Source organism: Gorilla gorilla, chromosome 15 (assembly GCF_029281585.2).
Source record: "Gorilla gorilla gorilla isolate KB3781 chromosome 15, NHGRI_mGorGor1-v2.1_pri, whole genome shotgun sequence".
Lineage (NCBI taxonomy): Eukaryota > Metazoa > Chordata > Mammalia > Primates > Hominidae > Gorilla > Gorilla gorilla.
In genome coordinates this window covers 30,815,276-30,831,536 of record NC_073239.2, presented here as the reverse complement: position 1 = coordinate 30,831,536, position 16,261 = coordinate 30,815,276, and the positions used below count along the sequence as shown (strand labels likewise).

General features: G+C 37.5%; 1 long non-coding RNA gene across 1 annotated transcript in view; it reads right to left on the bottom strand.

Annotated features, from left to right (window-relative positions):
• Nucleotides 1-13,614, bottom strand: part of LOC129526592 (uncharacterized) — a 44,393-nt gene extending 30,779 nt beyond the window's left edge. The window contains exons 1-4 of the long non-coding RNA XR_008671260.2: nt 13,497-13,614; nt 12,141-12,211; nt 10,813-10,895; nt 9,540-9,665 (exon numbers count right to left, since the gene is read on the bottom strand). This is a non-coding gene — a long non-coding RNA (uncharacterized lncRNA). The remainder of the gene's footprint in view (nt 1-9,539; nt 9,666-10,812; nt 10,896-12,140; nt 12,212-13,496) is intronic.
• Between the last annotated feature and the right edge of the window lie 2,647 nt (nt 13,615-16,261).

The following is a 16,261-nucleotide window of genomic DNA, read 5'->3' as shown; positions in this document are numbered from 1 at the left end:
TGCTTAGAGTATAATAGTTTCTCTCAACCTTTACCATCTTAAGCACCACTAAGGGATTGAATCATCACAGGGAGGCCAAATGGAATGCATGCAATAGATTGTATAATGGGATGGTTGTTTCTGTTATATAATGTAACAATCATGCCAAATAAAAAATGCTTGGTGTTGCTCTAAGACATATATTTATGCTAGAGCCCCCACATGGGCTAAGGTCACTGCAGGATAAGCAGAGCAGGCAGCTGTCTATGGGATCCGTCTGTGGAATATGATTTTCGGCCTTTTTCCCCCTTCCCCAAGAACTCTCTCCCCTTAATATTTATGCATTTATTCTGTCAACAAGAACTCATTGAATACCTATTATGGACCAGACACTTTTATATTAGAGTTGCAGACTTATACATGAGCTAGTTTTTAATTGTAATAAGGTGTGATGAAAGCTATATTAGGAGGTGCAGACTGTCCCAGGATCCCAGCATGTCATACAAGGCCTTTGTTTTTAAATGCAGCTAGCTTTGTCTTCCTTGCCTCCTCCCAATTCAACCTAGTTTTGCCACATTGAAATTCTGGAGGTATCATTAAAAAGCCACAGTTTTCACATACCATGATTTCTACAAGCTTCTTCCTTTACTTGAAATGATAGCCCCCATCTTTTCTGTTTCATGAACTCTTATCCAACAGTACAGATTTAGTTGAAATGCAGCCTCCTTTTTGAAACATTCTCTGATTTTTCCACCTTTTTCTCCTTCCTCTCTGTCAACCTGCCTTTTTTAAAACTCCAAAGCATTTTGTTTTTCTCTATGGCATTTTTTTATTATATGTCACAAGATATAACCCTATAGACAATTTTTTACTTTTATTGGTTTATAAACTCTTTAGAGCAGAGATCATGTATTTCTTCCTCTCCAGCATTTATTGTAGAAAATTGCATAGTGTTCAATAAATGCTAATTAACATAGTGAATAAATTGAAAAAATAAATACCACTTGCTTAGGAGCTATTGTGAAATTTACATATTTCATAACATTTAATTTTTAGAATTCTGCAAGATAAATATTATCCTCACCATTTTACAAATGAGGAAACAAAAATGTTGATAGGCTAAATGAGTTGTTCAAAGCCACACAGCTTGGAAATGGTGAATTTGTCTGGTTTCAATGGTCATCTTCTATTTTACTATCCTGCAGAGAATAAATGAGAATGGTTGTGTAATTATATAAAGGGTCCCTTCATTCTTGCTACTCAAAATGTATTGGACAGATCAGCAGCATTGAAATTACATGGAAGCTTGTGAAAATGTAGAATCTTAGGCCCTAGTTTACATCTATTGAATAAGAATTTGCATTTCTAATGTGACTTTCAGATTATTCTTATTGACATTACAGATTAAGAAGTATCTATTAAGTTTTTCCTAGATTTATCTTGTGACCTAGCCTTTATAAGACTTCCCAGTCTATACAGCTCATCTCAGATAGACAGAATATTGATGCTAATTATTACATCCATCCAATAAGCAGAAGGAAGCCTACGGTTATCAGTGAGGGTCTGTCCTGGATTCTGGAAGACTAGTAAGATCTTACCTAACTTTCTAGTATCCTTCCTTTCTTGTTTTTCCCTTCATCTCCCTAAATCATCCTTTGAGAGAAGAGGGCTAAGTAATGCAAAAAACAAAACATCTTTAACTTACTCACAAATGTGAAAATACTCCAAGTACTTTTCACTAGGATTATTTGATTATGAGGAATAAAGTATTACTTAAGCTAGCTAAAGAAAAGCCAGCTTAAGAATACATATGGAGGGCCAGGCGCGGTGGCTCACGCCTGTAATCCCAGCACTTTGGGAGGCCGAGACGGGTGGATCACGAGGTCAGGAGATCAAGACCATCGTGGCTAACACGGTGAAACCCCCTCTCTACTAGAAACACAAAAAATTAGCCGGGCGTGGTGGCGGGCGCCCATAGTCCCAGCTACTCAGGAGGCTGAGGCAGGAGAATGGCTTGAACCCGGAAGGCGGAGCTTGCAGTAAGCCGAGATTGCGCCACTGCACTCCAGCCTGGGCGACAAGAGCAAGACTCCGTCTCAAAAAAAAAAAAAAAAAAAGAATACATATGGAGTGGTTTCAGTAGTGGGCTTTCGTAGATATCTAAGTAGATGATCAGTAATAGGACTGGCCCTCAAGGAAATGGATCCAAACTCAAGGTCATTTAAGGATTTTAGGAGTTTTAGGGTCTTCTTTTAGTGATTTACCATTAATAGATTTCAACTACCACATCTCTGTCCTCACCACCATCACCATTGTGTGCTCCTCTGTCATTTCCTCTTCTCACCATATTTTTTTTTCTTTTCATTCAGGTTCTAAAGATTGACACTATGAGTGGCTATTCTCATATATTTTGTGAGGCCACATGGATCCTAGATCATTGGGTAGTAGTATATGAGTTGTGAAAAAACTTCTGTGGTCAAATTGCTATTTCCGGTTCCATACCCATGGTTTGAGGTATATCATCATTTCTTTTATAAATATCCTTTTAGCTTCTGAAGAGACTTGAGAAGACCGGTTTCCTTTAAAAGGGTTACATATAGATCACGCTGTGAAACATGTCTAGGGTAAAAAGGAATGAAATAAGTTAACTTTTTCCAAGTCAGTGTTGAAGAACTAGCTAGCTTATTATATACTCCGTGGATATGACTAATTGTTAAAATTCTGCAAGATATGGTGTTACATTAAGAGACAAATCATAGGTTATAATGTCCCATTGGCTTAATTTTTTAATCGAGTATTTATTGAGTACCTACTACTAGTCAGATATTCTGTCATCTGAAATTACAGGGATGCAAAAAACCTAGCTGAGTCCTTCAGGAGTGTTATAATTTACTGGTCACAGCTATACAAGGAAATTTTTCCAAGATTTATGTCAACTAAAAAAATACGTGCATAGCCCATGAGCCTAAGATGTGGCTTTTATGTGTATCGCTACTCTTGTTCAATTTTATTCAAAATTTTGTGTAGTGAAATTAACATTAATTTGCTGCTAAGATAATTGTCTTCACTGATCCAAGCAATATGGAAGGAGGCAAGAATGAGTAACTCTAGCTTATGCCTGAAAAACATTTAACAAATATTGAAAGACTAAGAATTAAATACACCGTTTCTTGGTGGCTATTTTAGGGGCTGTCATAAATGTTAGGTCTAGGGTATTGCCTTATCCTTGGATAAGGAGGGCACATAATGTAAAAATAATAGTGCTCTGTTCTGTCAGCTCTTTGGAAGTATCTATTCTAAGAACTGTTTGGGGTACAGTTTATTTGTAATGAATATTAGTCCATTTTATTCCAATATACAAAGTCAAGACAACTTTGTAACTCAGTTACAATTGAGGGAGACACGCTATGAGTCCTTGCGTGAGTATGCATCATGTATGAGCCCAATATTTACCCTGCCCGAAGTACTAGGTTTCAGAGATTATCACAATCCTATGGTGATTTCCTATTTCCAGGTAGGGTGAGTTAGCTGAGACAGTTCTACTTATTCAAAGTCTATTTTCTAGCATGGCTAGAGCTTGGTGATGATTGAGCTATAGAGAATATTAAATATTGCTAGACCAATTATACCATAATAACAGAGTATTATGCTGCTACATATTTTCAGGGAAAGTATTAAAAGCACTCCAAGAAAAGAACGATTAGAACTGTGTGATAGGTGAAAAGAAATGTCTGGTAAAACCTTTTCTAGGATTCTCCTAGAGGTCATCTATGTTAGAGAAGAATTAAGCGTATACTAAATATATAGGCATGGGTTGTTCTTATTTTTGCTTTCTCTTCCATCCAGTTGATTAGGAGCAATTACCAGCACAGAATATTCTCCACAGAGCTCCAGAGAGAACATAAGGAAAGTATTAGAGTCTGCTCTTGACTTCTTTTTCTCAACATTAGAATTGTTATTTTTCTTCTTTTCTTTTTTTCTCTCTGGTGGGTGGCTTTGTAAGGAAGAATCTTAGGGCCTTGTGGCACCTCAGCAGGGATGAGAAATTGATGTACTCAGTGATTGGTTTTTAGTTTATTCTTTGTTTCAAAGAAAGCTGATGCACTATTTCTGCTCCTATATCAACAGTAGCTGGCATATTTGTGTCAAATTTGCCCAACATGCTTACTGCTTTCTTGGTCCAATGTAAATGGCAGTTCATTCTGGCATGTGGGCCCAGACAATGGAAGCTGCTTTGGGAATTAGACTTAAGAGCACTAATTTGGATCTCATGAAGAAACAGGAACGGAAGCCACTGGCATACAATAAATATTTTGTTTGGTTTGTTTTCATTAGGTAGGTTAATTTAAATGGATATTCCTCATTACTATCTAGTTTTATGTTACTCTACATATTATATGTCATAAAGTATAGAAACAGTTAACAAACAGTAAACTTCCAAATTGGTCCATCAAACTAGCAGTCAATATGCAGAGGGGTGCCAAGAAGTAGGGATGGAAGATTTTTGCCATTGTCCATAATCCCCTTCAGGCTATCCATTATTATTCCTGAATAGGTATACAATCATACACTCTAAGTAAAAACCATATGATTGCAATTCTTTAATTATCTCTCCCAATCAAATTGCTACCCATAATCTTTTCCAAAACAGAAATTTTGGAAATGCTACTGTTGCTGTTTCATCGACAACATTAGCTGGGACTTTATTAAGTATCGAAAATATATTTCTGATATTCTGCTTTCCTTTTCAGGACAAAAGAAAAAAAGTCTCTGACAAGTTCTATAGTTCAGAGACTTGGTCAAAGACATTTCTCTCTCTTTCTCTTGGCCATGTCATAGCCTTTTCCAAATATGAGAAAAGCAATCATCAGTAGCTAGAAGAGACTCTAGACTGAGGTATGTTGTTATAGTCGGGTCAGTTGAGCCTACTTTCAGCTTATTTCACATCACAAAACTGTCATAAGACCAATACTTTCTTTGGAACAGGTACATTCAAATGCCACCAGGTTGCAAGCCTGGGGCAAAGGAAGGTAAACTTGTGTCAGTGAGCACATCATGTTGCAAAGGCATCATAATAATTGTATAGACAGCAAAGGATTGCATTTCACTACTGTGTAGCATCAAATACATAAGGCAAATGCAAACAAACTACTGTCACCTACCAAGATTGGGAACCCGAGAGTAAAAATCCTAAACTGTTCATTACAAGCCTAAATGAGCCCGTTAGACTTACATTAGACTTAAGACAAAAGAGAAAGTAGTGCTACTGAACTGTCAGGGATGCAAAATTTCCTAATACCAGAGAAAGATCACCACAAATTCAAAAGCTGAGTCTATTGTATTAACTATGTTATTTTTAATTTGGAAAATTAATAAGGCCAATATTAATATTAGTATTGTTTTTATGAACTTATTAATAGAGGTGACAGAAGAAAAACCTGAACAGCATCATTTCCATATTTGTCTTTTTTTTCTTGCTAGGAGTATTGCTAGAACAAAATGAGATTTTGGAGAAACTTGTTTGTTTCTGGTATATCTGGTGCTGATCAAAAAGAATCAAACAGAAAAGAAACTTCTGGTAAAATTTTGAAACCTGATTTTCATCAGCAGTTTATTTTGATTTTATTATGTTTGATGCTACTGAGAGATAAGACAATCATGAAAGGTTTTGAGTATAGATTTTTAGAACTGAGTGATGAGCAAAACTGACAATTCATATTATTATCAAATCCTTTTGAGTCTACAAAATAGAAGGTTCCTTGAATTTTCTGACATCTTCACATCTCATCCTGACCCAGACTTAGAGGCTCTGACAAACATAAAAGTTGAAAAATACAAGCAAGAAAAAATCTTCAGCTGCAAACCTGTAAAAAACAAAGCAAAACCCACCAACCAACTAACCAAGCAAACAAAAAATAGTCTAATTCAGTTGAGGCTGAATAGTCTTTTTAATATAAGGTGGCTCCACAAGGGCATTTGACCTAAAATTGAACTAACATAAATAAGAAACTGAAGTAGAATGTAAATTACAATGTTGAGAATTAGCTTTGCTTTGCTAGTTTCAGGTCAAAATGCAAACTCAAATCAGGAGAAGTATTTGTGTTGCCTAAAAATTTGTTGTACTTTTGTGTGTCCAAGTAATCCCAGGAAATCTAGCTAATTACCTTTAGTTTGTTAAAAACATGATAAAGCAAAGGAACATCTAGATAGTCTCATGTACTCTGCACACAGCTCACAGCAGTACTACAACCTCTTTTGATTTGCTTCAGCAAACTGAAACCTCTTCCATTCAAGGATGCTTTCTTTTTTCACCATTGTCATCATGTGGCTATTATTACCACTATTATGACTACCACAATTATCTGAATATTTGTTAAGTGTACATTTAATGAGAGACATTAGGCAGGGGAAGCATGAAAAGCCTCCACCTCATTAGCCTGGATAACTTATCAGACTTAATCAACAACTGATGGCTGTCGTTTTTCCTGATCCGATTGCATCAGCAACATGGATACCATATGATTCAGACAGCTCCCTATTCAAAGAGAGCTCTAAGCATATCATTGCTTCCTGGAACAAGACGGGTGCTAACACTTAGGAAATTCTATGTTTCTTCTCTGAAGCATCCCACCTCTTTCGGAAACAATCCCAGAAGAGAGCAAAACAGTTCATGAGTTGGAATGATGAGGCCAATAGTGAAAGGAGTTACAAACAAGTAACCAAGTAATCTTCATATTTGAGATGCTATTTATTTACTCATTTATTTATAAGGTATTTTCTCTAATCATAAAGGAATTAGAAAACAGTTTTAATTATTTAACTTCTTTGAGGACTAGCAAACGAGTTGTTTCTTGTATTGTACTGTCTGGTAAGGGACTAGCTTTAACCATATTCTCAATGCTATGACAGATTTAAAGGGTGTTAGCACCACCAATGCTGAGTTTCTAACCTACCTTTTTATGCATGATGCTATTTAGAGCACTGTTTGGAACACTACAGGAGAAATGTATGGGGAAAGGAGCCTGGAGGGACACTGGCTTTAATTTTAATTTCTTCTGAATTAGATAGCATTTTAAAATCCCAAGTGTACACATTAGTCTACAAAGCAGGAATAATTATGAAAGTGCTCCAGCCATCGCTGCGTATGGCCAGGCTGCTTGCTAGAAGCAGGGATAGGGGACAGTGCAGAGTGGTGAGAACATTGTGTCCTGCATTAAGTCCTGCTTCCCTCAGAGGCTATGTGTCAGACGACTGGTACCCCGGTACTTCGGGCGGGTGAGCCAATTAGCACATTCCCTAGTCTGGAACTGTAGTTGCTGTGTATGTGATCTGCATACTAATTCATCTGAGATTTGACCTTCTGGGCGGAGAAAAACAAGAATCCCAGGTGAGAGAGAACATTGGCCTAGATTTTCCTATCCCTTCTCCTCTGTTCTTTATTTCCAGGCATCTTAACCCAGCTACTTTTTATGACTAACTCTGAGACTGGAAAAGTTTATTTCCCTTGAAAATTCAAATCAATGTATAGGATAAAAACTACCAAAAAATCATAGTTTTTACCTCCCTCTGCTAATGTCAAAAATGCAATGCAAGTGCTCCTTGTACGATTGACACCCTTGGCCCACATGGGGGCAGTACTACGTAGTCAAAAGCCTCTGGGAGCTTTCAGGATGTACGAAGAGTCTGGTTGGAGACAAATTTGAATGCATAAGGCAGAAGCAGGATAGTTTTTCATAAACACAAGATTCCTTAGAGCCAATCATTACAGCGTTCTAAATGTTCTTGCTGAAGGAATTAGGAAGGAAAGATGTCTACCAAATTTCCAGCTGCTGTTGCAATCACTTGCCGGGAGATGTTGGGGAAATTTTTTGATTGATGATTCCAGTTAATGCTACTTCTTTTAACATACACAATATGAAACAAACAAATTTTCATTGAATTATCAAATTATATTCCAGGTTTGTTCGGAACAGCAACAATATGTCTTAGATATAGATTTTTAGTTTCTTACTGTATGATATGATGAGTTGCTTTTTGGTTAATTTTCAGATAAAGAATTTCTAGGGAAGCTGTAAAAGTAAGAATGCATTCATAGCCAATGGACCAGTATATTGAGTGCATGGAAGTTATTAGTGGCTTGATGATACTGAATAAATGTTTCCTTCAGATCTCTTTTAAGTTACAACAGCTACATAAATAAACATTGGCCTTATTATGCACTCATCTTATCTGAAGGGTTTTTGATATTGGGAGGGGAAATCTTTTCCACCAAGATACTTGGGATTGATTAAGTTGGTTACTCATTAGGCATATTTTAGAAATCCATGGAAAGAGCTATAATGGTACATTGAGCTATAGTATCCCAAATCGTATAGTACTGAAAGACACAAAGTCACGAAGCATTTGTTTCCTTACTCAGAGGTGAGACTATAGCAAGTACACCTTTAGATGGTGTCTCATTTCAACCTTCAGAAAACAAATTTTGAGTTAGCTGATGAGCTCCTGATCACGTTAGGTTGTGTCAAAACAGGGACAATGAGTCATTAAGACAGTCTGAGGCACAGTGTCATGGTGCAAACTATACAAATTCTTACAGAAGAGTCAATGGGCTGTCGTGATAGTTTCACTGAACAGAACAGAGGAGTATCTGCCTCTGACACCATCAGCGTTGGTTCTTGATACCCTTCCTCTCTGTACTTCTTTTTCTTCCTCTGTCTCTTATCTTTTGGATAAAATTAAACACTGATTTCTCTCCATCTTCTTCCTTAACTTTATTCCCCCTTTCTGCTGATACACATACCAGAACATCCAATTGCACCCATGGAAATTGTTTATCCCTGAGGGGATCATTTGGTACCCAAATGGCTATGGATCCTGTGCCAGAGCAACAAGAGTATTAGAGAAAATTCAGTGTTTGCTTTTGCATTCATTTGTTTTTTTCAAAATCTCATTAGTACAAAGGTTATTTCTCCCATTAAACCAGCTACTTAGAATAAGGTATATTAAAAAGCACAACTTTTTGCTTGCTTTAAAATGGTAGCTTGAACTGGCATGATGGAAACTATCTTCCTGTTTTGTGAGTGTTTTAAATATGGAAGAAAGCATCTGCTTTGCCTCAGTCTGGGATATGGTAGATGAAATTTCTCGGACTGATTTTTCTATTCTAGCTCAGAAAATGATTTAAATGGCTATGGATTTGAACCTTGCCATAATGTCACCATAGAGTCATCTGGCAAGTTGTGATAAGCAAGTGTTATGCAAAAATTACTGTGTCCACCCCAACCCTTCTGGAAGTCAGTACACGAGCTCTGCGTGACACTTAAGCAAAATTACACAATTGCTTTGTCTGTGTGGTCTGGTCTATTTTAATGAGCATACAGGGAAGTGAATTGCACAGATGATATAGTGATAAACAACAGATTAATCTTTTTAATAACTTGAGATTTTGCTTGCTGGATTTTAATTTTTCTCTCCTCTAAAATACTAAGTAGAACTTATAACATAGTAACGTGGGTTTCTATTGCTTTTGGTGTAAAGAAATAGGATTAAGTTTAACTTACCCTTTTTCACTTATCATGTCTCTTAGGGCACCCACATAAAAGCACGTTCTTCTTTGTGCTTTCTGCTCCAGCAGCACCAGACTCCCACCTCTTCCAACCATACTTACTTCCTCTTCCTAGTTCCAACTTGATCATTAGCAAGAGAGAGGGATGAATAAGAGGAGAAAGACAAAAAGTAATTAATTCACCGAAGTGCAGCTGCAAATGAATTTTTGAAATAAATTATTAATTTTCTCTTTAATATTTCTGCATTGATACTGCTCTGTATCTGGGGATTGGAAGTGAGAGCTGTTTTGCTTCACAGCAGCAATGCCCTGGGTAGAGACAGCAGCGCCTCATTGTAACTAGAATGCGTTGTGCTAACGTGGTATTTCTCTAATCCATCAGCAACATGCTTTTAGCCAGCAGCATTTTAAATATGCGTGGATTTTTAAGTTTATGGCAGGTAGGGGAGGCATGCAGGATGGGGGCAGTTGCAATAAAGGAGGTCAAGTGCCTTATTTTCTGTATCTTCTGGTGCCAGCTTCCTAAAGCACTGAAATCAAAACAAAAGCCAAACGTGTATAATGATTCTTGAGGAAAAGGTGGCATCACAAATCCAAAATCTTTTTTGCTTATTTAGGAGGGAGAAAAGATGCTGAATTGTATAGGAGATGTTACAGTTGGGAGTACTGACTATCAACAACATGGAAAAGAATCTTTGTATTTCCTGACCAACCCAGGGCAGAGATCATGGAATGGTAGCAGGGTGACAGCACAGGTCTGCTCGATTATCTTCACTGGACTCCACGTCTTCAGTCGGCTTTGAATCCAGATTACAGAACGCACCTTTTATCACTCCCTTTGCTCAAATCAAATGTTATCAGGAAATCTGCTTTTCTTGACCTCTGTGGCGTGTGGTTGGAAGGTAAACCTTAGCATTTTATGGAAAAACTATTTTTAGCAACAGAAAGCAATGGTGCTGCTGCTTTGTTCAAAGATGTTGGCTCCAAATGGCAGAGGAATGATTGTTTCCACTTAAAGTGATTGATATGTCTACATACACTTGAGAGATAGAATTTCATTACCTATTCTTTCTATGGGGACTGACTGAATACAGTTTCAAAAGAAATAGGGAGCAGATTTGTGTAACAGAGTACCATTTTCTTCAATGAAATGAAGAAAAAAATGCCAATGTATGACTATGTGAGGGGAGAAATGGTGGATGTTAAATAAAGTGAACAAAGATATGGAAAGAGTGAAGAAACTAACACAAAAATTGTTCAATACATACCGTAATTAGGTTTTTAGCTTTCTGCTCAATGACAGTGAAATATTTCTGTTGGTGCACTTGCGAAAGTATTTATTTTAAATTACCTGTAATGATTAAGCACAGAAAAAAATAAGTATTATAAAAGGCTACCTAACAGAATTCAATTCATTCCATAATAATACCTAAGAATTAATGCTTTCATTTTGTATGGCATTTGAAGACTTGGAAACTCAAGTTACCAATACCTTGCAGATGATTTTAGAAGAGAAAATTAAGAAATCCAAACTCTAATTTGGGGTCAAACATAAAGGAAAACAACTTAATGAGCTCTTAAAAATGTAATGCTCTTTTATAAAACAAGAAATACTTCTGCAACATAAAAATCTGTTTTCTCTCAAATGTTTTTCTCTAATGCTGTTTGGTTACCTCCTAAAGCCATTATTTCCAGCAGAGTCACAGAAATCCTCAGCTGTGTAGGCGGTCCCAGTAAATTTAGCAGCCAAGCCACATTTTGACATGTTAAGAATAGGCGTCTATAAATCTTCCCCAGCTTCTCCTGAGAAGATTAAATCTTTCTTTTCAAGAATTTGCTAAATTTCAGGAAATGCTGTAATGTAACAAATGACTTGTAGACAAGGCTGAAGAAAGAGTAGAAGATAATGGAATCTCTTTGTTCAAGAACCAAGGCCCCAGAAACTGAAGGAAACTCCTGAAAGTTCTACATTATCTACCAGAAAAGAGAGAGAGGCTGGGGCAAATGAAATCCATCTTCCTGCAGTAGCAGTTGGACTCATGAACAGGGACATGTCACAACCTCTAAAGAAGCCCCTATGTTGTCAAGGGAGATTTCTGCTTTCACAACCCATTTCTTTAGAACAGAGATGCCACAAATAAACTTTCAATTAAAAGAGACCTTCAAATAGTCTGAATTGCCGTGTTTTTTTCTTATACCTAGCCAAACAGGGACCCAGGGCCCTGCCCTTTGTCTCCCAAGTGTACTTCAAAATGCATTTCCTAACCTTTCTCTGAACAAGAAGAGCTCCTTGGATCGAGTGACATCTGGAGGAGACTTAAGCTACTTAATATGAACATAATGAACTTAGAATGTACAGCATAGAGAGATAAGGAACTTATTGCAGGAATATTGAGAAGAAAAGCGATTGAAGAAAGGATTAAGTAGGCTGTGGGAAGGTGAGAGCCAAGGTTGCCCCAAATACCCAAATGAAGGGGCATTACACCAGGGAGTGACTTTGCACCAATCATTTCCCAGGCATATATTATTTTTCTTCAATATTTCTAAATGCCAAGAAAAGATCGTCTAATTGGTTTTCCATGAGTCTTGGACTTACCCACAGGCTGAGGATAAAGCTGAGAAACACACAGCCATCAGAACCACATCAGATGATGGTGGAGTAGTTCTCTAAAAGAAAAATAGACTACTGTTACCAACAGAAGAAAAATAGATCTTGAACAGGAAGAAACAAACATGAGAAAAGAGAGAGAATGCCATTAGACAGCAAGTTTAACTTCCTAGTCAGATCATTCTGGGGTGCAAAGCTGATCTTTCTCTCTCTTATCAGCACTTGCTCCTCTCCCCAGTATCTTACTTTTCCTCAGTAAGTAGGAAAGTTGCTTCATAACTCACAGAAGGATAACTTATATTCTATTGGATGGGGCAGGTGGAAAAGAAAGAGTAGGGATGCTCCAGAAATACGAACATCTGAGTTAGTCTCTACTCAGATTCATGCACATGGGACATAGATACCTAGGCAGAGCTCCATATCCTCAGGAAGACCCCACAACCACACGTTTATCCTTCTCTCATACCTTTGATTACCTATCTCCTACATCTACCTTCAAATTTTGAGTTTTGCTGTTTTAGATCACTGTCTTACAGGAATGTCTCTAACCATTAATTATTGGTACTACTAGGCTAAAAGCCCCCAAAGTGTGGTTATTTGTGTCCCTCAGCATCTGTAGTTTCAAGATTACTTTCTCAGGATATAACTTTGGACAATAAATGCTTTTGTTCCTCTGCAGTGACCTCCAAACCCATATGCCAAGCCTGACTCATAAAAAACAAAAAGGACCCACAGCTTGAAGAATTAGTTTTTGAGAAAATATGTTTTCACCTAAGGAAAAATATATATCTAATTTTCACTAGTTTCTGAGCTTGTTATTTATCTGTGTCCAGGGCACCTAATTTGTGTTTAATACATGTTCATCAAGTAAATAACTGAATAACTGAGATAGAAAATGAATACATATTTACTTGTATCTGACTTTCAACCCCTTCTAGAAAGTTTAGAGAAGAAATCTTAGAGGTTATCTTGTCTAACCCTGTCATATGTTATAAACTTGGGCATAGAGGCCAAGAGAAGGAGAATGACTTAATCTTAAATCTAATCTGTGACAGAGCAGAAAATCAAAGTCAGATGTTCTGAGTTTAAATCCAGTACTTATGACACTGTAACACCCAAGTAATTAAAGTTCAAGTATGATATCTCATGTATATATAAATAGATACCCTTGAATAGACTAAAAACCCAGTGGGATTTAAAGGCATAGTGTTAGAATAATAAAGGCAGGCCTTGAGGTTGAGGTTTAGCCCAGAGAGTGCCTAATTACAACATTAGTCTTGTAAACAGAACAAGATGACCCATTCATGCAGAAGGAGAGAGTCCTTCACTCCCCTCTCATCTTACCCATAATCTTCATTGTTCACTTTGCAGACTAGAAACATCCATCTCGGGAACATTTCCAGGACATGTCATGATAACAAGTTCCTCTATTTATTGATAATCGTGACCAAGTTAAGGAACTCCAGAGCAACTGTTAGGAGAGGAGAATGACCTTTTATTCTTTCCTTTTGCCTCAGGCTTTTGCCCAAACTCAGAACAGTGATATGTGTCTGTGCTTCAGTTGTAAGAATGAGTAAGAACCACCCCTGCAACAACCTCTGAAATGTCCTGGATCATCCTCCTAATGGGGCAGTGTCTCGTCTTCTACACTTTCTTCCTCTTCTCTCCATTAAAATGTCTCCTCTGGCCGCATCATATTTAATCTCCTAAAGACTCTTTAATTTAGATTATATGCTGATGACTCACAATTATCCATTTCAAAAATGGACCTCCTCCTTGAGCTCCAGACCCATATATTATATAATATGCCCTAATAGACATCTCCAACTGGATGTTTCAATGATACCTCAAGTTCAATTAATTTAAATGGAATTCATGACCAAACCTACTTTCTGTCACCTGTTCTCAAGCCAGTAACATGGACTTTGTCCTAGATTCCTCCTTTACCTCAGCAACTACTTTCAGTTTGTAACTAAGTCTCATCAATTCCACCTCTAAAATATTTCTTTGACATTTCCATCATTGTCCTACCTTTCCTTGATCACCTGCAGCTTGTTTTAGTATAATATTCGTCTAGCTGGCATCCGTAAGTCTACCCTTTTCTCCCTTCAATCCACCGTTCATACTGCAAAGAGGGTTACTGTTTTGAAGTGTCAGTCTGATCCAGATACTCCGTGGCCTCCATAGTATTCCGTCACAGATGGGTTGGAATCAAGCCCCTTGGCAGGCCAGTTAGGCCCTTCCATGCTTTATCACCCAGGCAAGATCTTTTATCTCACCAGTCTACTCAGGGCCTTATATGACTAACCCTCTGGCACCATTGTAACCATCCTCCCTGGAACAAACTGCATTGTGTTTCATTTCTGAGGACCCACTATGATGTTTTGCTTCTGTCTTTTTAAAATTATTATTCTTACTTATTTTTGAGACATGGTCTCACTCTGTCAGGCTGGAGTGCAGTGGCATGATCATGGCACACTGCAGCCTCTATCTCCTAGGCTCAAGCAATCCTCCCACCTCAGCCTCCCAAGTAGCTGAGACTACCGGCGCACACCATCATGCCTGACTGATTTGTTTTTTTTTTAATTTTAAGTAGAGACAAGGTCGCGATATGTTGCTCAGGCTGGTCTCAAATTCCTGAGCTCAAGCAATCCTACTTACCTCAGCTTCCCAAAGTGCTGTAATTGCAGGTGTGAGCCACCACATGCACACTTCTTTTTCTGCAGTCTTCCCATTGCTTGGAATGCCCTCCTAAACTTTGTCTAGCTTTGTCTCCACTTAAGTATCACGTTTTCTGTTGTTTTTTTTAAATTCCTTCAGCAACTTTCCCACCCTACTCTTCCTTGGATATTCCTTGTTTATATAGCACCAATAACCCTCCGTTGCAATTCTAACCACTGTTATTATTCATCTTGTTTTTTCTCAATGACTAGCAGAGTGCCTGGCACATGCTATGGTTGAGTAATCAGTTATATCATAATGGGTGGTTTGGAATTAACTTGTTACAAGAAATATGCATTGAACTACAAGAAATTCCTAAAATAGTGCTCTAATCCAAAGGCCTGGATTTGCTGTCACTACGGTAAGACTGCGAAACATGTTACCTCTGGCAACAGTTTGGATGCTTATGAAATTTCTTAAAGGCTAAAGACTGTCGAAGAAATCCATTTCTCTTACCATCCTACCTCTTACCTTGGATTTCCTAGAAATCCAATACCAGAGGCCAGCATTAACTAAATATTTAACACATGCATTTTGTCAACCATGGCTAATACCTATAGAACTTCTAATGCTCTACCTTGAAGCTGATGGTTCTAGGTCCTTCTGAAAGGCCAAGCATTGTGCTGGGGCAGCAGGTCCACTCACCAGCTCTATTCTGTGCACTATTTAACGCAAGGCACATTGCCTGGGATTAACTAGAATCATGTAAAGACACATGGAGTGGCACCTAGGGGCTGGGAAGCCTAAAGAGGAGTTAGACAGTCAGTTTAATCCTCAAAAACAGTTTGAACATATTTGGTTTGAATAATTGCTTTCAATAGGCAGCATTTCTCATTTGACTATGGAGTACTTTCCTCATGGTATGGGTATTTACATAATAAAGATTTGGCTAAAAAAAAATGGCCTTATTACTCTGATCAGTTATTGCCCTACTTTCCCATTCCTTCAAACCTACCCAAAAAGAGCTAGTTTTTTCACTTGAATAAATTTGTCATGGGAAATGTGAAGAAACAATTTTTATCCAATACTTTAATGAAGGAAAAAGAATTTTTCTGAACCCCTTTTGCGTTAACAATGCTGTGTTGGTTTGAGATCACCAAATCTATTCCTAACACTGACAGGCAGCATGAGGCTTAACTATCTGATATGTGAAGTAGAAGGGTCATTTTAATTTTAAACCAACTGTCTTTACCAAACTCCAGGAGGATAGAAATCATATCTGTTAAACTGTTTTGTTTACAGTAACCACAATGCTGTGGGAAAATGGAACATTAAACATTCATTTTAGAGATTATATCTTGTTTTCATTTAGGAGTATAAGAGCAAAAAAATATTGTTTTAAGATACCTAAGTTACTACTCGCTTTATAATAGTCACTATCTTTATAT